General features: G+C 48.0%; 1 protein-coding gene and 1 long non-coding RNA gene across 16 annotated transcripts in view; both read right to left on the reverse strand.

Moving 5' to 3' along the window:
• FNBP1 (formin binding protein 1) overlaps positions 1–24,359 on the reverse strand; it is a 1,284,153-nt gene that overhangs the window by 607,115 nt on the left and 652,679 nt on the right. The gene's annotated exons all lie outside the window — the stretch shown is intronic.
• On the reverse strand, positions 5,000–6,316 carry LOC138471578 (uncharacterized). Its single transcript, XR_011268466.1, has 3 exons — positions 6,282–6,316; positions 5,471–5,570; positions 5,000–5,383 (listed from the first exon to the last, which is right to left on the reverse strand). It is a non-coding gene; the product is annotated as an uncharacterized lncRNA (long non-coding RNA).

Here is a 24,359-nt window from a genome sequence, read left to right on the forward strand (position 1 = left end):
CACAAGCCTCTGCAAGACAGCAACTGATGTAGGGATCCCAGAACAGCTGTAAGCACCCAGTTGTACAAAAGTCCCCAAACTACAGTGTTACTGGGTCCCCGAATCAACATGTTAATTTACTGGAATTTATACCAGGCACCACTGCGATTTGAAAGATCTTCAACTGCTCTGGCAGATTGAAAGATTGGGAGGGGTAGAGGGTGGGCGGGTAGGTTAGTGGGGAGAGCGGGATAATGCAAGACAGCTTTGCTGCTTTATTGATGCGTGCAGTTCGGAAGTATATGCGCTCTGCCTACAGGTCTGTTTCTAGGTGTTCTGGGTCATGAGGGTAGAGGCTTTTGTGGCTAGAGAGGGCATTGTGTAACCATGGTTCTAGGCTGCATTGATCTGGACTTTGATATGCAAGTTCATCATAGAGCTGTGGCCTTCTGTTGCTTGGTGGGAAGGTTCTTCAATTGCCGCAAGTGAGTTTGATGGCATGCGTATAGTGTGTTTGTGCGCAGAGGTAGAGAATGTGCAGATATTTTAGTGGAGGGCCTGGTGAGGAACTTGCAGCATCCATCCATTGTGGCCATGGTGTCATCTCAGTAAGGGTGGCTCTTGGGTGAAGACTCAGTGGTGGTACGCTTGAGGTATTTTACTTACGAGGTGTGGTCCTGGAGCATCCTGGGCAGATCTCTCTGGCAACGTGGGAATATTAGGAGCAGTGGCAGATATGCTAAGTATGCAGCAGTGGGTCCAAACAGGCATTGGGTGAGAACAGTTCCTGAAGAGAGTGCAGAGTAGGAATTCCAGAAAGGGCAGAGACCTGGTGGGGTGTGCCCAGCATGCAATAGGTCAAGGTGCTATATCCAAGAGCTATTCATGAGAATAACATTATCAGGGAGCAGCATTATGTCAAGGCATCAATTACATTTGGCACCAGTGGGCGAAATGCACAGTGCGACACCAGGTAGTACAACACAAGATGGCTAAAATGACAGTGGTACTCCCAGGAGAAAAAGCACAGTAGGGCAGATTTACTTTGGGACACAGGAGCAACATTACATTGAGACACATGAGAACAAATCCCAGAAGGCATATTCACTGGGGGTAATCTGGAAGCATTATAGTATACGGTAGAATGGTGTGCAGGTGATGGGTTTAAACAAGCCACATATAGCAAGGTGAAACAGACTAGCCAGGTATGGCAAGGTCGCAACAATGCAAGAAAGCATAGCAAAGCATAAAAGGCCGAAAAAGGCAAAACAAATTGTCCCCCACTCTCCACGCCGCCTCTAAAGGCAGATCCAATTTCACTTTATTTTTTTCTTATTTGTTGGGTACAAATAATCTTATGAAGACCTTATACACACTTCAGTCCTTTATCTAATGTCAACTCACAGAAGTTACAATTTACAATAATCAAAAAGCAAGAATAGCATCTCCTACCAGAAAAACTCATTCAGTAAATCAAATATCACATCTGTAAAATTCACAATATAACACATCAATGAAACCCACAGTAATGGCAAATCAACTGTTGTACCATTATTACGGTATTTCCTGGGTTTGCTCTCCCTGATCTTGTCCAAACTTGAACAATCCATTATCAAATGGCGTGTGGATTCCAGTACCCTCTTGGCATATAAACGACAAACTCTATCTTCCATACAGATACCCATACGACCGCCCAAACACTTCCAATGAGGGCATGGTATTAAATGTAATGTCTAGATATTTACTTGCAATGTTTCCGTATGGGTATGCCTTGAGATATTTCGCCATACTATTCGATTTACCGCAATTTGTTGATCTCTATCTTGGGAGTACAATACACCATGTACAACTGTTTTAAAAGTCCCTATTTGCAGTACGTTTAACTCCATTCCCCACCCTACTGCAAAAGAATCAATGCTTCTCAGCGTGCCCTGCATAAGAGGGGGATTCAAGTTGTTAAAGGCAAACCATAGGCGATGTATCAATGAGTCTCCTTCAGCTGTAATCAGCTTCCTATACAACAGTATTACCTATTGTCTGTACACTGTTTTACAACTGGCCAGATTAAGTTCCAGGGTTAGGTATCCTACTGGGAGTGTAGGACTTGTTTCAACTAATTTCCTTAGGGTTTTTACTTCTAGCTTGTCTAAGCATGGCATAAACCTGCTTCCCCAAATAGAGTGTATTTTTGCTATATACAGTGCAGCAATTGCTTTCAGGCTTTGGCCACCACGAGCACCTTAGAAGGCACCGATTCCTCCTACTATTTTACTTACTTTGAGTTTTACCAATTTCCAGTGTTTTGCCCTTTTTAACTGGTCGTCTACAATTACACCAAGGTATTTGTAGTCTCTGTCCACCTTTAGTTCCTTATCCTGGAGATACCACTTGTAATTCTTCAATCTTGTATGTCCTCTGTTAAAAACCATTATCTTAGTTTTCTCTATGCCAATCCTCAGATCATTATCTTTTGAGTATTGTTCCAGGGCGTGTAATTTTTTTTTTTGTAGTCTTGCAGAGTGCAGTCCCTGATAATGAAATAATCTGCATAGCCTAACCAGGAAATTACCAAGCTTCCATATTTAACAGGGCACACATCCAGTAGGCAACCCTGCTTAACTCCCCTCGTTGTGTTCACCCAGTTAGTTGCCTTTCCATCCTGGTCCAGTCGCACACGAACCCTGGTGTTGGTATGTAACGCCACAATCATACTTAAGAGGCCACCTGGGATGTTCCAATCGCATATTTTTTTTCCAGACCTTGCCTCTGTTCACTGTGTGGAATGCAGATGAATAATGCATATGGGCCCCATACATAGGTAGTGCCCCCCTGACCCGCGTATATTCTATTATACTTCTAAGAGACAGAATGTTATCAATGGTCCCCATTTTCTTACGGAAAACAGTTTGGTTAAATGGCAACATTTTAGCGCGCTCACTCCAGTCTGTATGTTTCCTGTAATTAGCAGGATCGTTTCGCGGTCCCTTCTTAAACACTGGCAAAATTATACTATCTTGCCAGGCTTTTGGGATTTCTGCAGTTGTATTAGTTGCAGCCAAAATTCTAAATGATGCACAGGCCCAAAATAGAGTGTCCATTTTCATTAAAGCATTGCACGTTCCAGCTGGGCCCAAAGCTCTAGAGGCCTTAATTTAGCAATCTGGAGGCAGTATGGTATAAGATAGAATGGTGAGCAGATTAGTGAGGGGTGTAAGCGAGCCATATATAGCAAGGTGTAACATGGACTAGCCAGGTATGACAAGGGCACAGCAAAGCATGAAAGCATAGCAAAGCATAAAAGGGGCGAAAAAGGCAAAACATCTCGCCCCCCACCAGCTCTCCACCTCGCCTCCTCTAAAGGCACAGTCAACCCCTGAACTAGATACATTGTGCAGTGTGTGCAGCAAGGATTGGGGAATTGCCCAATGAGGGCAGGAGCAGACTCGACTAAGGGTTCTGGAAGGCATGAACCTTTTGGATCAGACAAAGAGCTGTAGGATATGAAAACCCAAGGGACAAACTTCACCTTCCTTGGCATATTGGTTGGCATCTTAAGTGCGGTCTTAAACCTCAGCAACCTGCTCAAGTGTTGTGGCCAGTGGGTAACACCGCACCTTTTGCTCATCAGGACAACACCCATTGGGAAATGAACACGGAGTGTCAGGCTTCAGTCAGACAATCAGAGGAGGTGCCCGAATCCTTGATGGTGCATTCAGGAAGTCTATCCCACTGTTTCCAAAAGGAATTAAACACTTCCCTCAGTGCTCATACAACCACAGGCTAAAAGGGGAATTCACTCGCCCCACACTCCATATCACACAGTTTTACGGCAGCTCCAAAACGTTGCTTCAGAATGATGTTAAAACCCTATTTAATATGCATACAACAATAAAGGTTTTACATATATAGGCACATCCCATCATTAGCATTTCATCTTAAAACTACACATAAAATCCGCACTCATTAAACAGTATAAAAAATATTTTTAGATACATTTTTTAAAATCTCTAAAATCACAAAAAATGTCATCATATAAAAAATGTAATTTAAATCATTTCCGCCAATAATTTTCTCCATATGTCACTCATATTGCAATTATCCATGGAGTTCTCATAAGCCATAAGAAATTTATGACAATTTGTCAAGACTATCGCACTTGCATATTATGTGAAATGCTGATTCTAGAGTATTAACTCCACAGAGTCGACAAAACCTCAGTTCTTTCTGAATGCCCACTTTAGGTCCTAATATTTCCATGACATCACAAATGTTGAATTTGAACATTAAATACCATTGGATAATGGAGCAATCTGGGTATGCCAGTTGGTATTTGGGTTTACATTCTCTCACTTCTAAGTGATCTAAGAATACCCTACTGTTGGATTTAGTTGCCAAATTAACTAGTCGTTGCTCACGATCGACCTCATATATCAGACTTTTCACTTTACGTTTAGTCTGAGCAATTGAGTATACCAGCCAGCAGGAAATTTCCTTATTAGTCCATTTAAGGTATCCCTGTCTCCATCTATGTATGGTTACAAGATCAGTTATGTTATTTATCACACCATATTGCTCCATTAGCCTCACCATAAAAGTGCAGTTAGATAGACGAGTAAGTTTAACATGTAGCATGACTGTCAAGTATTGCACTTTAATATTAACACTAGCTAACTCGCATTCTAAGAGAATATATTCATAGGAGAGTGTTTTTGGCATCCGAAACAGTAACCTGAACATTTTTGCTTCACATTTGTCTAACTCATTCTTGAAATGATTTCCCCAGATTTCCGCTCCATATGTCAAACAAGAGACAATTTTAGCAGAGTACAATTGTAACACTGTTTCAACAGAAAACGACCCTGCCTTCCCACAAAATTACTCAGGGTCATTGTAGCAACCACAAAATTGTAGGGGGAGTGGAGTCAAGGCTTCCCTAGCCAAATGCGTGGGAGGAGGTCAACAAGACCTTGCAGTAAACCTATATAGTTAATAGCTCTGAAGAAAGAGATTCATCATAGGGTACATAGAAAACAATGAGGATTTATTTTTAACAAGAAGACACATTTTTTAAAAGATATTTTCTTTGTGCCGTAGCACAATACAAGTACATGTAAAAGTGCATGTATAGTCTGCACAGTAGTGGGTTAGTATATTTTAGTGACAGTTGAAACAGTGTACTGTTGTTACACAGTTCACATTCTCATAGCGATGACAATTTATTTATATATATTGTTCACAATCACAATACATTAAACGTTGTCGACACTTATATGCGTGTTTCTGGTTCGGTAATTGATTGACAGGGAGCAGTGGCTGATGGAAATAAAGCAGCGCTGCACAGTGGATACCGAACTGTCTTCAGGACGTGGAAATGGTCAGACTGGATTAAAGGAAGGGCGTCATCCTAAAGTGAGAAGGAAGACTGCGTTTAAAAACGGTGAACTGGTTTGTGTCCAGAAAATGTGGAGGGGTGCAAGGAACTGGGACCTACCAAAAAGGCATTTGATCGACGCTCTGGCTATGTTCTTGGAGTCATTCAGCTGCTGGAATTGCGGCTGGGGGGGCTGTCTGCAGGAGTCAGAGGCCCAGGTCTAAATAGAAAGGAGTCAATGAATGACTATTAGAGGTAGAATTGCACAGTGAGGTTCAGAAATGTCTCGCAAGAGCCGTGATATAGGCTCTGGTTATCCTATTAAGGTAAATATCCAAGCAGGATAGAGGTGGCCACGCTGTGCGTGGCGTGCTCATTAGCGGTAGTCCTCAGTGTGCTACGCACGTAGGAAACAAGTAAAAATTATTTTGGTTATTGATTAACGTGATTGAGGTGGAGGATGGCCACGTTGTGCATAAAAACAGATGTGCATACAAACAGAATTAGAGACGCGGGTCTCTCGTGTGCAAAAGCTCTGGGCAAGTAATCATGTGCAGTGAGCATTAGGATTGCTTCTCGGAAAGACAGAGGTCATTTAGACAGAGAAGAACGTGTTACGTGGTATGATTATTAACGGTTGTCCTCGGTGTACTCGGCACGTAGGAAAATTGCAGGTTGGTGATTAACGTGATTTAGGTGGAGGATGGCCACGTTGTGCACAGTGACAGATGTGCACAATAACTAATAAGGGACACGGGTCTCTCGTGGGCAGAAACTCTGAGCAACAAGTCGTGTGCAGTGAGCGTTTAAAGATTATCCCGGGGAGGCAGAGGTCACGTACGAAAGTGACGGGAGCGCGAGCAGTGCGCATTTAGGTGCTAGGCTTGGTAGTGCACCATAAGTGGGAGCAAGGTTGCTGCTGTGGTCTTACCTGAGTCTCAGTCGACGGAGCTGTGTCAATACAGCCTGTAGCGCATGTGCAGTAGCGGGCACTCAGTATAAATCGGATCGAGGCCGCTGAAACTGCGCATGCGTTAGGGAGAAGTGTCGTAGGTATGAGCAGGTCAATGGGATGTGAACTCACTGCTAAGGCTGCGCGTGCATTAGGGAGTAGTGACCTGGGAGCGCCGTAATACAAGGGGTAAGACCTGTTGAGTGCAGTCCAAGAGCAGTGGATGAGACAAACGTGTCTCGATTGTGTCAATACATCTGTGCCTCATTTTCGGGGTAATAACAAATGCAAAAATAAATAATAGCCCCGATTAGGCTGCAGTGTAAAAAGAGGATGTGGTTACATCTTTTTATGCTTATGGGCAAGTAGTGCATAACATGTATTTAACAACAAGTACACATACGATCATGTGGCATTTATGTGAGAGCAGGTATAGAATACAATACAGTTTATGTTGATAATAATGCATCGGGAACCAGGTGAGTGACATGACCATGAGAGTCATGGTTGTGTATTGGAAAAACAGAGCGAACAACCTTAAATAACAAGCACTGGTTGAGCTAGGGATGAACTTAGAAAATAGTTGGACCTGCTTTTATTGGTGTTAGGACGCCAGGACGTGAAACCATGGGGGTAGTGCCTATTTTGACGAGGCTTTTTATCTGTTGAAAAAGAGGGTCAACTCAATTGAGACATTGAGGCCGTGTGACAGAATCAAAGCGGTAGATCCATTTTTGCTCGCGTCTGCGGAGAGCCAGGTCTTTATTACCTCCACGGAAAGGGTTAGGCACCGTTTGCAATATTGCCCAAAAAATGTCATTGTGGGTGTGATTCATTTTCTTGAAATGTGCCACTAGAGGTTTGTCTTCAACTTGATTTCGAATGCACGACCGATGTTCACAAATGCGTAGTCTAATTTCTCTCTAGGATTTACCTATATATATGAGATCACAGGGGCATTTTATGATGTAGACAGACCATTTTGTTTTGCAATCGGTGAAGGAGTTGAGTGTCCATGGGTTCCCTTTTAGATCAATTGTCTTGAGGTTAGCTGTTAGGTTACAGACAGAGCAATTGCCACACTTGAAATGGCCTTTTTGCAGGTGGTAACTGCCATAGTGTGGTTTGGGTGTTGCTGGTCACATCAGCCTCTGTGTACGTATGTACGAGGAAGACCTTAAGATTGTAATCACGTTTGAACGCAAATCTGGGTTTTTCTAGTTTGAAGCAGTCTGTGTGAAGCCTGTCCCAGTGTTTCAAGATCACTTTTTTTTATTAAATTGCTCATGGGGGTGAAGGTGGTTACGAAGGTCATTTTGTTCTCTGATTGGTCTCTGGTGGTTGGAGTGAGGCAGGCATCTCGGTTGGTGCGTTTCCCTCTTTTTCTGGCCTGACGAACAGTATGGCTGGGGTATCCTCGTTCTTTTAGCCTTGTTGCTAGTTCTTTGCTTTTTGATTCATATTCACTTAAAGTGGAGCAATTACGTCTGATGCGTAAAAATTGGCCGAAAGGCAGGTTGGTCTTGAGGCCGGAAGGGGTAAAGCTGGAGTATTCCAATAGTGTATTTTTGGTTGTTGGTTTGCGGTAAAGAGTAGTACTCAGAGAATGGTTGTCATTTTTCGAAATTTCCAGGTCCAAAAAGGGGATCTCCTTCTTTCTGTAGTCTATGGTGAATTGTATACAGTCATTTCGTGAGTTTAGCCATTGCAGGAATGTATGGAGGTTGTCTGCAGTTCCTTTCCAGATCATGAACACGTCGTCAATATATCGCAGCCAACAACCGATTGAATCTTTAAAGATGTTATGTTCGTCATGAATAGAATTCTTTTCGAAAGTGTCCATGAATAGGTTCGCTACATCCGGAGTGAAAGTTGCACCCATGCTGTTCCCATGGCATTGTTGATAGAAGGTTTGTTTGAAGATAAAGTCATTTTCCATTAAGGCCAGTCAAGTGCACTTGAGAAGGAAAGCAGTTGGTGGATCCATTGTTGTCCTGTCATCTAGGTAGGTTTTAAGTACTTGTATGCACTCCCTTTGTGGGATGCTTGTATATAAAGATTCGACGTCTAGGGTCACTAGTAGGTCTTCTTGGTCGACTTGTATTGTATCCAGTTTTTTTATCATCGATGTGGTATCTTGGATATACAATGGCATTTTTCAGATGAACGGTCTTAAGAAGTGGTCTATGTAGATGGACAGAGGCTCCAGGACTGATCCGATGCCGGCAACAATGGATCTTCCCAGTGGGTTTGATGTGCTTTTATGGATTTTTGGGAGTACATATTTTCCTCCCCTTCCATTGTAGCAATCATATATTTTCTCTTGGTTTCATTCCAGTGCTTTTTCCAGGTAAGTTTCTTATCGATTATGACCACTAGATATTTATATTCATCAACAACTTCAATCAACGGTTTATTGATTGTCCATCCACCGTTATATCTTTTCTTGTTACTGTGTTTCGGCTCAAACATCATGATTTTAGTTTTCCCAATATTAATAACGAGATTGTTAATTATGGCAAACTTTTCTAACTCCTCCAGCTTGGCTTGTAGGCCTTTAGGTGTAATCTAAAAGCAGTACATCATATGCATAGCCTAGCCATATTAACATTAGTTTGCCTATCTTGATGTCGTTCATAAGGGCATTGGTCACATTCTGCAGAAAGTCGGACAAGTATAGGTTAAACAGGGTGGCTGCGAGAGTGCACCCTTGTTTAACCCCACGTAATGTCTGGATATTTTCAGACTTTCTCCCCTCTGTATCCAAGAGTATTCTTACTAATGTATCTAGATAGAGCAACTGAATCATATATAATAGCCCATGGGGTTCTTTGCCAGGAGAAGGTTGAGATGAGGAGCTGGGAAGATAAACGGTGGCGTGTGTATTCCTTAAAGTACCCCACAGAGTTATCCTAAAGAGTGCCACGGCTGCAGAAAAGTGAACACAAACATGCTGACAGTACAAGAAAGGAGTGTGAGGGGCGGAGAGGTACAGAGGTAGGATGGCAATCCCAGATCTCTGCATTCTGGTTATTGCAGTATCTCGGCCCTTACTAGGTACTGATATCGGGAACATCTCATTGGAAAGCGCTAACAAATGGACCATTGCAAAAGGCACAAAGGCGGACAGTTCTACTGCAAATGAGAACAAGACGGAAATGAATGTGAAGGCTGCCCACATAAGGGGTCAGATTATGGCTGAGGCTATTGCAGGAGGGTCTACAATGTGTACCAGGGAGCAGAGTACATCATCCTTCATCCATGAATTCTCAAGGAGGTATTTAGATATTTTCAGAGATACGGAGGGGCTGCCTGGCCTTACTCACTGCGTACTTCCAAACATTCAAGGTTTTTGTTCATGATCTACTCCACAACGAGAACCGGCAAATTCCAACTAGAATGAGACATATCGGCTGACTCATGCAGTAAGCCCACAAATAGTTAATACTCCTTTATACGCGATGGATACTATGCTCCATCCTATGGTATAACTTCTCTATTGCACCTTGCTAGAACCTGACCTGTCAATACCACATACTTGCTACTATAGTGCCGTATTAGCCGTGTACCAACTCTTTTTTCATATTAGACCTAGTTTGCTGCTAACAAACTTTATCAATTTTATACTCCCTAGATTGAAGCCTTTTTACTGTTGTGGCTAATACCTAACACTCGTGATAATATTGCCTGAAATCTCAAGTTCAAGTTTTCATTATCTGATGCCTGTGTCTGTACGTGATCATACTTTATCTGATTATTAACTACCAAACAGTGTCTACATTGTAATACTTGTAGCTAGGACTACTCTATTGTGTTGAAGACCCTACATGCCGGACTATCCTAATGCACTGTGACCAAACTGTTGTAGATATAGATATCTCTCCAGTGTGGAACCTTGTTATGTACTTACCTTTGTCGTGTATCACCTCTGCCCTAACATTATATATTGAACTAACTAGACTCCTTGTGAACTACTCCAGTAGACCAGCCTCACCTACTTCCATTAGTCGCGCTATACATGTGCATATGACCTGCACCACTAATCTTGTACTCCCCTATGACCACCAATCTGCCCACATTACCAATGCTCAGTTCCATACTTGATATGATATGATATATGGCATTTGTAACGCGCCTATACACAAGTGTTTCAAGTTGTATTACTGACACTACTCACGTTAACCTTTGCCAGGTCAGCTAACATCCAGTCATATAGCACAGCCGGCGACAGCTAACACTAGGATGTCATTCCCTTACAAACACCGGATATCTCTCACCATGACTACCTCAGTCTGATCTCATTACAAAGACGACATTCTTGCCACCACGTCAACCAGACATTGCCAATCCCACGCAAAAGACCAAACTAATTATCAACCACACAGCTTAATGGATCCAATTATACGCCACCCGACCCACACCTAACCAGCCTTCTTCCACTACCCTCAGAAACTCAAGGCTCGGATTGAGACTTAACGACCATCAACCACTAACGAATAAAAGTGTTAAAATACATTTTTCACCTGCACGAAACTAATTTCATATATGAACAATACAACTAAGAACCACTCCTGCCAGAACACAATATCCCCTCCTCCTAACACACCGGACAACGACACTCCTTATATCAAAGGGGCATTGGTAAATGCCAGGTCTGTGGTAGCTCATACATTAGACATTGCAATTCTAATTGTCACTAACCAACTAGATTTCCTAGCCATAACTGAAACTTGGGTGCATGCAGCAGCAGGACCAACCTTGTACTAGCTATGCCAGACAATTACACCATACTAAGGCTAGACAGAGAAACCTCCGGAGGAGGCGGAATTGACTCCATTGACAAAACTAAATTGGGACTAATGGTACTCCCACATTTCCTTTATCCTTCAGGAGAACTCCCGACAGTCAAATTGACATTTACACCATCACACACTATAACCTTGCACCTCATATCGACCTCCTGGCGCCATCTCATCCTTCGAGGAATCACGTCATTACTTGCCACAAACACGAAACCTAGTTCACAAATGATACTACTAGGAGACTTCAACCCAGGACGTAATGACATAAATGACAACAATGCCTCAGCCCTTGAGAATAACATAACGGAATTAGGCTTCACCCACTGTATCAACTTGCCAACACATAGTAAAGGAAAAACATTAGACTGGCTTGCTGAGCTTAATTGTGATACCAAAATCATCTCCAATGAACAGTGTGCCTGGACTGACAATCACCTTATTTCTTTCAGTTTACCAGTCAGATTACAACCTAGTCCGACTAATCCCCCGGCTCCTCCGACACTTACTAGAAATAAGCGCATTACTACTTTGGAGAACTTACTACCAGTACTCCAACCCATTACAAATCCCAGAGCTACCAGTCTAGACCCTTCAGCACTAGTTGAATTATACAACAACACCACCAATCAAGCTATTGATAAGGTAGCACCTCTAAAAATGCGCAAAAGGGGAGCCTCGAGCGCACCTCAACTCCTGGTTTACCCCTAATCTCCAAGCTTTACGCAACGAGAAAATACGTGTGTAAACCTTATGGAAGAACAATCCTGTGGATGCTAATAAGGAAAAACGGGCTAAAATCTCCAATAAATATAAAAGTGAGAACCTTCAAACAAAAAGGAACAAGTTACTTAACTGTAACTGTTGTTCTCCAGCATGGGTCTGGCATGGATTCACATGCTCATGAATATTCCCCGTCGTCAGGCTGGGAATCCTCGGTAAAGAAAAAACCAGTATCAGTTTCGTTTCTGATCTGTCTTTCGTAGTAATAACCAATCACTGGTCTCTGCGTCATACTGACCACAGCCAATGACTGCCCTCTACCTAAGCACCGCCTCTGGCAGCCATCTTCAGATTTGGAAGCACGTGAAGTGGCAGTATGACCAAGTGAAGAGCCGCAGAGGGGTAGGCGGGAGGGTTCGCATGTGAATCCATGCCAGACCCATGCTGGAGAACAACAGTTACAGGTAAGTAACTTGTTCCTTCTCCAGCATGGGGTCTGGCATGGATTCACATGCTCATGAATAAAGAATACATAGCAGTACACACATGCACAACCACGGGAGGTGGCAAAGGCTCAACATTAAGCAGTACATCAAACTCAACATTAAGCATCTTACCTCCTCACCAGGCTCACCTCAGGCGAACAGGTTGCGCAGCACTGCTTGGCCGACCCTGGACTCCTCCCTGGAATCCCGATCGACGCAGTAGAATTTCGTGAAGGTGTGCGTCGACCTCCACGTAGCAGCCCTGCATATGTCCAGCAGGGGCACACCAGAAAGGAACGCCGTGGTAGCTGCGATCGCTCTGGTGGAATGGGCTCTCGGACGGCCAGGCAGCGGTCGGTTTGCCAACCGATGACAGTACATGATACAGCCGGAGAGCCATCTGGAAATGGAAGCCTTCGAGAGAGCCTTCCCCTGATTGACAGGTCCAAAGTTCACAAAGAGTTGTGACGTCTTCCGAAAACACTTCGTGCGGTCCACGTAGAACTTCAGCGCTCTAGCCACATCCAGCGAGTGCAAAGTCCTCTCAGCCGGCGACGAAGGCGACGGGAAGAACACAGGCAACACCAAGGGTTCGTTGAGATGGAAGTCCGACGGTACCTTGGGCATGAAGGAGGGGTGCGTCCTGAGCACTACCCTCGTGTCGTGAAAAGTCAAGTACGGGGCCTTGCAGGAAAGGGCCTGGATCTCTCCCACCCGTCGTGCGGAGGTGATGGCCACAAGAAACGCTGTTTTCCACGACAGAAACTTCAACGGGGCCGAGTGCAGAGGCTCGAACGGAGGTCCCATGAGCTTGGTCAGCACCACGTTGAGCTCCCACGCCGGGGCCGGAGCCTTCACCGGCGGGAACGATCTGAACAGTCCCTTCATGAACTCTTTCACCAGACGATGAGACCACAAGGACGTCCGGCCCGTGGTTCTGGTGTATCGGGAGATCGCAGCAAGATGAATCTTGATGGACGCGTGTGCCAGTCCAGCTTTGGCCAGCGTCAGCAGGTACGGCAGTACCTGGGGAGCCGTAATCCGTAGAGGGTTAATCTTCTGTGTGTGGCACCAGACAGAGAACCTCTTCCATTTGTGTCCGTAGCATTTAAGAGTCGAGGACGCCCTGGCCTTTGCAAGAACCTCTGCAGTCGGCCGGTATGTCGTATCCTCCAAACTCTAGCGCTGCAGGAGCCAGGCCTGCAAGTTCAGCGATTTCAGGTCGTGGTGGAGGATGGCCCCTCCTTCCCTGGAGAGTAGATCCGCGTCCACCGGCAGCTTGATTGGCGGGGACGCTGACAAGTCCAGAAGGTCCGGGAACCATATCTGCCTCGGCCACGCAGGTGCGACGAGGATCATCCTGCACCGTGACCTCTTGAGCTGGTTGATGAGCCGGATTAGCAGTGGCAAAGGAGGGAACGCGTAGAGGAACAGGCCCTCCCAGGGGAACGAGAAAGCATCGCCCATGCTCCTCGCCTGGGGAAACCTGCTGGCGAACCTCCGGCACTTGGAGTTCGTCGCGAACAGGTCGATCTGGGGTGTGCCCCACCGTCGGAAGAGGCGATCCACTAGATCCTGCCGTAGTTCCCACTCGTGGCACGAGCGCAGCTCCCTGCTGAGTGAGTCGGCGATGGTGTTTTTTATCCCTGCCAGATGAAACGGCACCAGAAACATCCTTTGGGCGACGGCCCAATGCCACAGGTCCTGCGCCTCCTTGGACAGTGCTGGGGACCTGGTTCCGCCCTGTTTCCTGATGTAAAACATGGTGGTGGTGTTGTCGGTGAAGATCCTCACCACCTTGCCCTTGAGGGACGGAAGGAAGGACCTGAGGGCCCAGAACACTGCACGGAGCTCCAGGACGTTGATATGGAGGGACTTCTCCGTCGGGAGCCAAAGGCCTCTCGCGTGCAGATTTTCGGTGTGCGCTCCCCACCCTTCCAGGGAGGCATCCGTGGTCACTGTCTCCTGGTGGTCTGGGGTCTGGAAGTCCATGCCCGCCGTCAGATGCGCGCGGTTGCCCCACCACCGGATCGCTCGGCGGAAACTCTCGTCGAGTGTGATCCTCTCCTCGAAGCCGCCCGTCGTTTGGATCCAGCGCGCGTCCAGGAACTCCTGCAACGGGCGCATCCGGAGCCTGCACATGGGAATGAGGTAGATGCAAGAAGACATCATTCCGAGGAGGGACTTGATGGACCTCACCTTGGCCGCGTCGGAAACCAACATCCGCTGTACCTTGACCAGGATGGACCTGGTCCTTTCCTCCGACGGGGAGGCCAGAAGGGACACTGTGTCGAGCTTCGCTCCCAGAAACAGTGCGTTTTGCGCGGGTACCAGGTGGGACTTGGCGTAGTTCACGGAGAATCCCAGGTCCGTGAGAAGTTGGACGGTCCTTGCCGTGTGATCCACGGCGAGCTCCCTCGTCTTGGCTCGGATGAGCCAGTCGTCCAGGTAGGGGTAGACGTGGATCCCCTCGCGGCGCAGCTGCGCCGCCACCGGTGCAAGGCACTTGGTGAATACCCTGGGTGCCGACCGTAGTCCGAAGGGGAGGGCTTTGAACTGGTAGTGACGCCCTTGGACCACAAACCTGAGGAATTTTCGGTGCCCCTTTAGGATGGGAATATGGAAGTAGGCATCCTCCAAATCCAACGACGACAGGAAGTCTCCTTCCTCCAGCTGACCCAGGACGTGCTGGAGGGTGACCATCCGGAACTTCTGCGCCTTGATGAACTTGTTCAGACGTCGCAGGTCTAGGATGGGGCGCCATCCTCCCGTCTTCTTCTTCACGAGGAAGTATATCGAGTAAACTCCGGAGCCCCGAAGCCTCTTTGGGACGAGTTCGATGGCGCCCTTCCTGAGCATCGCCTTTACCTCCAGGAGAAGCTGAGGGACGTGAAGCTCTTTCCTGGCCACGGGGGGGACGCGCGGGCACCTTCTTTGAAACTCGAGCGCGTGGCCCCGGGCTAAGGCGTCCAGCACCCAACGGTCGGTGGAGATGGACTCCCACACGCTGACGAAGCTCGCCAGCCGGCCTCCCAAAGGGGTGCTTCGGTGGGGGCCCGACCCCACGGCCGGTTCAATCCTGTTTCGACTAGGCTTTGCCGCCTTGACCTCCTTGGCGACGACGGCGGGGTCCGCCAGACTTGCCTCGTCCTCTGTAGGCCTCCTGAGACGACGAGCGGGCCGCTTGACGGTAGGTGGAGAAACCGCCGCCGGAACCTTTGGAGGCGCCCTTGCCTCCGCTGCTCCGAAAGGGCGTCCGTCGTTGCTGCAGAACCCCAAGGGCCCGGGCCGTCTCAGTGTCCGCTTTAATGGCCTGAAGGGAATCGTCCACTGTTTTCCCAAACAGGTTGTTCCCATCGAACGGCATGTCCAGGACTCTGGTCTGTACGTCTTGACGGAAGTCCGTAGCCTTGAGCCATCCACGCCGCCTAAGGCACACGCCGTTGCCCAACTGGCGAAACCCAGTGTCGGCGATGTCCGTCGCAATAGTGATGGCGTGGTCCGACGCCACCTCACCTTCCTGTAGGATCTCCAGGGCATCCGCCCTCTTGTCGTCCGGTAGGAAGTCCAGCAGGGGAGCCAGTTTGTACCATAGCTCCCTGTCGTAGCGGGCCACGATAGCCAAGGCGTTGGCCGCTTTAATCGTCGTCGCTGCAGACGAGATGACCCTGCGTCCCATAGCGTCCAATTTCTTTCCCTCGCAGTCCGGTGGGGAAGTCGATGTGGAGGCCGCACCCCCCCTGCTTTCTTCCTGGCTGCCGCGGAGACGACGGAGTCCGGGGTAGGCTGCGCCCAGAGGCACAGGGGGGCCGCGTCCGGGACCCGGTACTTCTTCTCGTACCGGTCTCTTCTAGCTGGCGTCGTGGAAGGGTTCTTGAGGAGGGCGAGGCCCTCATCCCAAATGTCGTCCAGTAGAGGCACCGCGAGGACCGTCTTCCTCTTGGCCTCGCACCATTGATAAAGGAATCCTTCCTTTTTCTTCTCCTCAGGGCAGAGTTGGAAAAGCTCGGATGCCCTGGCGATCATGGAGTGGAACGATCCAATCTCGTCGGGCGGAGAAGCCCTGGTGGGAGGTGACGACGGTAGATCCTCGTCGTATACCTCGTCGTCCGTACCCGTCGCTGCCGTGTCAGTCCCCGTATCATCCCCTCGGGTGGACGGGGAGGAGGGCTGGACGGGGCGCGACGGCTGAAAAGGAGGTGGAGGGTGAATCCTTCTTTTCTTGGGCGGGGGAACACCAGAAGGTCCCGGTTCAGGATCCCCCGACGGGAGAGGTTCCTCCGTCGGCAACGGTAGTCTCGTCCTTATCTCTGAGCATAAGGACTGTATAGCCAACAAAATGGCCGCCGAGTTGTCTTGCGGCGCTGGCAGAGGGGAATCCGACGGGCGATCAGGGGCCCCGTCGGCACCCTCGACGATGTCGTCGTCACCTGCGTCGGGATCCATCCCGACGGGCCGGTCTTCTTCCACGCCAAGGCCGTGGCTTAAGACCTCGATCAGCTCTTCCTCCGAGGTTGAGGCCGAATCTACGACGACGCACTGCCCCCCCTTTTTCTTCCCCGCCGGGGATTTCACGGGGGTCCTATCGATGGGCACAAAAGAGGACTCCCTCCGAGGTGGCAGGGAGACTCTGAGCCCCGAGGTCGCCACCACTGGTGTAGCCTCCACAGGCTGAGCCAGGGCCGCCGCGACAGTATCGATAGAGGGCTTGGCCGGATGGATTAAGGCCTTCACCACCTTAGGTGCGCTCACCACCTTATCCTTGAGGGGGGGGGGACACTGCCTCGCTCCCCCTCCGATGGGGCCTTCGAGCTCGACCGGGGCCTCTCCAGGAGCTTCGCTGGGTGCTCGCCCTTCCTCTTACCCGACCCAGAGCGTTGGCTCGTGGTTGATGGTGCCGGGGAGGGTGCGCCCTGCCTGGCGCCCGTAGAGCCCGACCGTTCGGCGCTCCCGGTGCCAGCGGACTCGCGGTGCTTGGCCTTGTGTTGGACCCCCGTCGCCGGGGCGTCCTCAAAGGTCTTAGAAGACCGCTCGGATTTCTTCCTCTTCTTCTCGCCTGACGGGCTCTTCCCTTCCAGCCAGTTGGAGACGTTGATGGCGGTCCTTCATGGTCCGCTCCGACATATTGCCGCAAAACGCACAGTCCTTCTCCACGTGCGTCTTGTCCTCATGTAAGCAGTAGAGACAAAAGGAGTGTTCGTCCTCCTTAAAGACGTTCTGCAGCTGGCATCCAGGGCAGATCCTGAACAGCTTTCCGGGCGTCGAGCTTCCCTTCTCCTGGGCCATGTCCGGGCCTGAGAAGCTTCTGGAGTCCTCCAAAAGCGTAGCTCGACGAAATCTTCACCCTTGAGGGGCGCAGACGAATCCGACACGGGTCCCCGTTGATCGGATGGAGAGTCGGTGGAGCTTGAGGCTCTTTTGACCGAAAAAACGAAATTTTTGAGAAAAAACGTGAAAAAATAGCACTAACGCTCGAGAGCAATAGCACGAGGATCCCAACACATGAACGTGCGGTAAAAATCTGAAGATGGCTGCCAGAGGCGGTGCTTAGGTAGAGGGCAGTCATTGGCTGTGGTCAGTATGACGCAGAGACCAGTGATTGGTTATTACTACGAAAGACAGATCAGAAACGAAACTGATACTGGTTTTTTCTTTACCGAGGATTCCCAGCCTGACGACGGGGAATATTCATGAGCATGTGAATCCATGCCAGACCTCATGCTGGAGAAAAAGACACTTATAAGGATAGAATTAACAAAGCTAACTCAAGTACCAGAGAACTTTTCATCATCTTAAAAGCATTAGATTCCCCTACACCTCCAATTGCAACGTGCATAAAGGACAAGACCTGGTGTACAAATGTTCAAACTGTGCTAGCCAATAAAATCTCTCTCTTACAAGAGAACATTGAAAATAAAAAACTAAATCTTTCTAGGGACTTGCCTTCACCAAAGTTGTACACAACCCCTACTAAACCATGCAACCGCTTCAAATTCTCCCCGGTTTCCACTCTGGAAGTAGTGGAGATAATATTCTCCCTAAACCATCCAGAGCTGGCATCTATAATTAAAGAGGCAGCCAGGGAACTAGCGCCATTCATGACCACCCTAATAAACTCTTAATATGATTCATGCACCGTCCACTCTAATTTAAGACGCTTGGGTTCTCCCTCTATTAAAAAAAAAAAATAACTCAACCCTAACACACTAACTAATTGCAGGCCTATAACTACTGTCCCCTTCCTTCTGAAACTTCTTGCTAGAGCAGCCTACCTTCAGATTCAGACATGCCTTGAAACTGACAATCTGGTTTTAGATCTAAACATGGTACAGAATCTGCCTTAATAGACCTGAAAAATCAAATGGACGAGCTTAAGGACAAAGGGAAGCTTGCTCTCCTTCTCCTCCTGGATCTCTCCGCCGCATTTGACTTAGCTAATCACAAGGTCTTATGTAATCACTTGACCTCAGCTGCACATTTTTTCCGCGGAAACTACTGCCTGGCTACAATCATTGCTGGATCATCGCACCATCAGAGATTTTTCATCTAACGTGTTAGCTGACCCTATACCAATTACATGTAGCGTTCAACAAGGGTTGTGTGTCTCGCCCACGATGTACAACATCTTCACCAAGCCGCTTTTCGATGATCTGGACAATCTGAGTGTCACCTACACTAACTATGCAGATGACACTCAGATTCTCATGCCCATCACTGGTGATCAGGAAACGGATTCAACCTTGCTATACAAAATATACCTGCTTATCCAAGCATGGCTGGCCACTCACGGCCTCTGTCTGAACGATCAAAAGACAGAGCTGCTTCTCATCGGCTCGACAGTAAGACTAAATAATCTGAGCAATCAGTTCAAATATTTTAATATCGACGGCATTAACATTAAAGTATCCAAGGAGGTCAAAACCCTAGGCTTCTACCTTGACTCAGTTTTAAACCTAAATAGACAAGTCAATGCCACGCCTCGGCCACGGCATACACTTGTAAATTAATTAATTCCTGTCAACCTGTACTCTCGACAGTTAATTGCACCAGTCTGGCTAGAGCTCTAATTTTATCAATATTAGACTACTGCAATGCCTTATACTTAGGTTCAAGAAAATACAATGTGAATAAACTACAAATATTGCAAAATAACGCTCTGAGAACTGTGTTTAACATTGCAAGAACCCAGCACATTTCAGCTGTCAGACGTAGTATGAACTGGCTTGCAGTTAAGGATAGAATCAATTTCAAAACACTAACCCTTACACACAAATGCCTCTCTAACTCTGTCCCCAAATATCTAGCAGACAAATTTGCCCAAAAAAAACATATGAACGCCCTACCAGAACTTAACACTCACAATGCCTGAAGGTCCCTAGATTTAAACTTCAGAAAGCAGGCGGAAGTAGTTTTCAGATCAGAACCGTCCTTCTACAGCTTTAGAAAAAACACAAAAACATGGCTCCTATCTCATGATGCATAAGTAATGTAGCAGTCTGCCATCTCTGTACATATCTGTATGTAACACTTGCAAATACCTGTAATTTATTATAAATATCCTCATGTATACGTCTGAATTGTATCGCTGTCTTTATAGACACTTTTGTAACGCGCCCAGATGAGACCCCCCCCATCATCCTCCGGGGTTTGGTGTGCTATATAAACAAACAAACAAACATTATTTGTTCTCCCCACAGGGGACTATCTGCAATACAAAAAGGGATGGAAGGGGCTTCCTTTTTGGAATAAAGTGGTGCCCTGGCTGAAAGTAGTGCCCAAAATATAAAAACGGTCCATGCCTTTAAGCCATTCTGCAGTTGCCCTATATCCAACATTAAGGGAGGGACCTAACCAGACTGAGATTCAAACAGCTGATGCATGGCTCACACGCAGCACAGGCAGACATGCAAGCTCCCAGAAACATAATGTGCAAACCCAGCTCAGACTTTAAATGGGCTGGCCCACCTCACAAACCTTTAATGGGCCAGCCAAGCTGACAACATTTTAATGGGCCGTCCCAGCTCGCAGACATAACAGGACGCGCCAAGACACATTTCAGGACTTGAGACTATACAATGAGTAATCCATACTTGCCAACCCTATTGATTTAGGCAGCAGGCTACTGCTTTTTAAGCAGTCCTACCGCCTACACATTTGGCTGACAGATCCTACTGCTTTTTACAGTGGCAGGTAATGAATGTGACTCTGGCAATTAATCTGTCTGTGTGGTGGGCGGGTAAGTGATACATTTGAGTGATGGGCTCAGATCAATCCACTGACCTGACCACTACATGACTCTGCCCTGCGCTCTTGCCGGCCTTAGGTGAACCACCAGTTAAGGCCAGTGGCAGAGCGTACCACCATCAACAGCATATGCCTATCAGACTGAGGAGGGCATCAGTCTTCATGTTGTTCAGTGTTCAAACCTGGGGCAGACACACTGAAGACATCTCGGCCACTTTTAAAAGCCCTCCACGCATTCACTTTTCGCGACGAAGCCAAAGAGGGTGGTATAGACGAGGCATCTTCTGCTGCCCGTAGACAAAGATGAGTGCCCCAGCCTTCCTGTGCAGACGATAGAGGGTGGGGTGCCTCTATAGACAATCTAAGTTTACAGGGGAGTGCTGCCTTTCCTTACAGTCAGAGGGGTAGCACTGCTCCTAGAGACACCCAGGGGGCTTAGAGGAGTGGCCTGAGCGCCGGCCTACACACAAGGGCCACTGTGTGCTCTTCATCAGTTCAGGCGAGTACAGATGCCCATCTGTAGATATTCTGCGGGTATTTGCAAGGTGCCCTGTGCTGCTCTTTGGATGCTGAGGTGGTGCAGACAAGGTGCCCAGAGCTGCCTTGTCTGAGGGGGTATAGACGGGGCACTCTCTGTTCTTTAAATTCTCAAGCGGGTTAAACATGGCAGCATGAGCCGCTGTTTAGATTCTGAAGGGGTACAGAAGACATCCAGTTTTGATGGAATGATGGAATGAAGCACTTGAAGCCGCACCTCTTGACACGGATCCTCGCCAGAACGTCGGAAGAGAGAAGCCGCAGGCCAACGCAGTCACACGCAAGGCCTCGCGGAGGGAGACGCCAGAGCCAGCTCGCACGAGAGCATGCCATGGGCGCCCCTGCACTGCATACATCGCCATCTTTGGTATGAGGCAAAGCCGCATGGAGAAAGTGGCGGGACTTAGCCCCCCTTTTCAAGATTTTCCCTCACACACACACCCCCGAGTGCGGGAGGCAAGACCGTATTAGCCAGAGCAAGGTGGCCAATTCTCACAAGGGGAGGGGAATGTAAACAGGAAGCAGGAAATGTGTTTTTTCTGAGTGAGATCAGGGGTGGAGGACAACCAGAGACACGTAGATGGGAGCAGAGAGCCGCAGCTTGTGCAGGAGAGGTGTGGAGCTGGTGGAGTATTGGCTTAGGGGGAACAGTGCTCCTGTAGTGTGAGTGTGAATGTTTGTGGGAAGAGAGGGTAGTGTAAGGAGTGAACGTGAACGGAATGTTACAGGGTGAAACATGGGTGTTTTGAGTAGTGGTGTGGGAGTAAGAGTAATATGGTGGGAGGAAGACTAGTGGTGGTGGTGGTGGTGTGGGGGGGGCCAGTAAGTGTGGGAGGAGCAGTAGAGGGGAGCAGGAAAAAGTCGTAACATTGAAGGATGGAGGTAAAACCTAGGAGGAGCGAATCATGGCAGAGAGAGGGGATTGGTGAGAGGGGGCATGAAGAGTTGAGTGTAGGAAACGAAAAGGGGAGAGTGGGCCTGACTCCCACAGGGTAATTGCAAAGCACCCACTGGGTTTCCATTAGAACACTAAGCCTTGGACAGTGCAGGGAGAGGGTAGCGAGAGAAGGCCTCAGCTCGTTTAGGTTCATTAGCATACGGAGGGAGAAGCAACTGGTAGCACTAACACAGGGTTACTGGGGCCTGGGCTGCAAAGGAGGACCACCATAGACACACACACATTCTAATAAAAAACGGATTTCTGTGCCATCTGTCACATATAGCACGCTATACCCCACCCTGGGTCACTAGGCACCGATGAAACGCTACTAACTGCTTGTGAGCAGTACGCCCCTCCCCCTTGGTGGCCCGTATGCTAGGTGCTGTGCCCCCCACCCCGTTGGTCGCCCATAGGCTTGCCCCCCTATCCCTTCCGAGCCACACTCATCCAAAATGTCTCAACGCCAAAGAATGCCCAGGATATCTCAATGCATCAGCTCACTGCCACCGCCATGCAACAAGGGTCAGGCAACATATCTTTGCTACCGATTTAGACCCTGCATCAGCTCACTGCCACCGCCATGCAACATGGGGATGGGCACCTGTCTTGCCACCTTATCTGACTTCTGCATCTATATGCTGCTTCCAACCTACAAGAAGGGGTTGTGCAACATGTTTGTGCCACCGAACTAGACTGTATACTGCTGTATACTGCTGCAGATCTGCAAATGGGCTACGCAAACTGTATGTTTTTGCAAGCACTATGTAACTAAATTAGTCACACCCTGCTACATGGTGCTATGTAACGTGTATGTATGGATGCCCTCATAAGCACTAATGTAACCAAGTAAGCCTTCTTGTATAGCGCCGTGATGCCCGAGGGCAGTTGTGCGCTCTATACATTCAAATAAATAAATAAATAACCAACCAGCCTTTTAGCAAGGGTTTGAATTGCAACAAAACGACGCAACCCCTCCCAGTCTTATTTCTGGTGGAATATTAGTCCAGACATTCAAAGCCTAGGCAGAGTAAGCCCCCACCCCTTTACTTTGAACCTTGAATTTAGGGATCTCCCGGAAGGTTTGAATTCCTCAGTCACTGGCACTGCTCTGCCATACCCTCCACACCACTGTTTTTCAGTATGCTAGCCCTCTACACATGGAGACCTGCCATATACTAACCTGGCTTAGCCCCACCCTAAGGGGGCACTTCAGTTCAAACTGCTCAGCGAAATCCCTTCTGCAAGACGCCATAATCAACACAGACGTGTTTTAGCCGCATAGCGCTGCGGGGCAGCTTGGGTTTTTCGGGACACTGAACTAGGTACCCATGTCTGGACATACTCGGCCCACTCGGGGCGACGTTTGAAAAATTGAACATTAATGGATGGAAGGTTCTGAATGAATCAAACACTGCCGTTGCTCTGGGCAACTGGGCAACTATGGCAACTTGTCCACCTGCTGTGCCCTTACAGATGAGGAAAGCAAGTAGCAGGCATGTTCCTCCAGAAAGAACAGCTCATTGGTTGATAAGGGTCGAGCTTGGCTTCCAGTGAGACAGGGGACAAGTGATGCAGATAATTAAATGGCAAGCAGGCTGATTTGTAGGCCGCGAGGTAGACGCCACTGTTTGGTGTCCTCTGTACTTCAGACACAGAAGAGGTTTCCATAATCTAGGCTAGTACAAACTGTCGAGCCTCAATAATAAAACAATTCAAAGCACAATCACTCAAAGGGGCAATTCCTACACGCTGTAGATATTTGAGGTTCCAGGAACACGGCGGCAGACAGAAGTACCCTGGGATGTTTCACTTTTTCCAGAAATAAGTCGCCCCCCGCCCTTATAAATATATAAGGGAGGGGTGACTTATTGATGGCATACTGTGATAATACCCTTCAAAAACCTGCAAAGCCTGCTGACAATCTCTTTCAATATTCTGTAGCAAACAGAATGGCAAAAAATGTGACGAGAAAGAGGACTAGCCAAATGAAGATTACTAGGCTGAACCAGAAGGAGCAGTCTAGTGCTTGGAGGAAGCTGATTGGCTCTTAGGAACTTCCTTCCTTAAAGCGGTAGTTCAAAGAAGGAACAGCTCAGAGCAGCAGAGATCCGACCGGCTAGGCAAGTAAGTAGACGCAGGAGAACCGTGGAGAAGACTTTCCCGCTCAGGCTGGGAATCCAGGATGCCGCGAGCGAGGCAGAGAAGCAGGAAAGAAGAAAGGGAAGACAGCGTCTGGACACGAGATGCATTCCCGCAGGCAGGAGAGATGCTGGAGCTGGACGAAATGCAAACGAGGAACTTCGCGCCAGCAAGGTACGCCGGAGCAAAG

This window comes from Ambystoma mexicanum, chromosome 8 (genome assembly GCF_040938575.1).
Source record: "Ambystoma mexicanum isolate Mex_15411 chromosome 8, UKY_AmexF1_1, whole genome shotgun sequence".
NCBI classification, from domain to species: Eukaryota; Metazoa; Chordata; class Amphibia; order Caudata; family Ambystomatidae; genus Ambystoma; species Ambystoma mexicanum.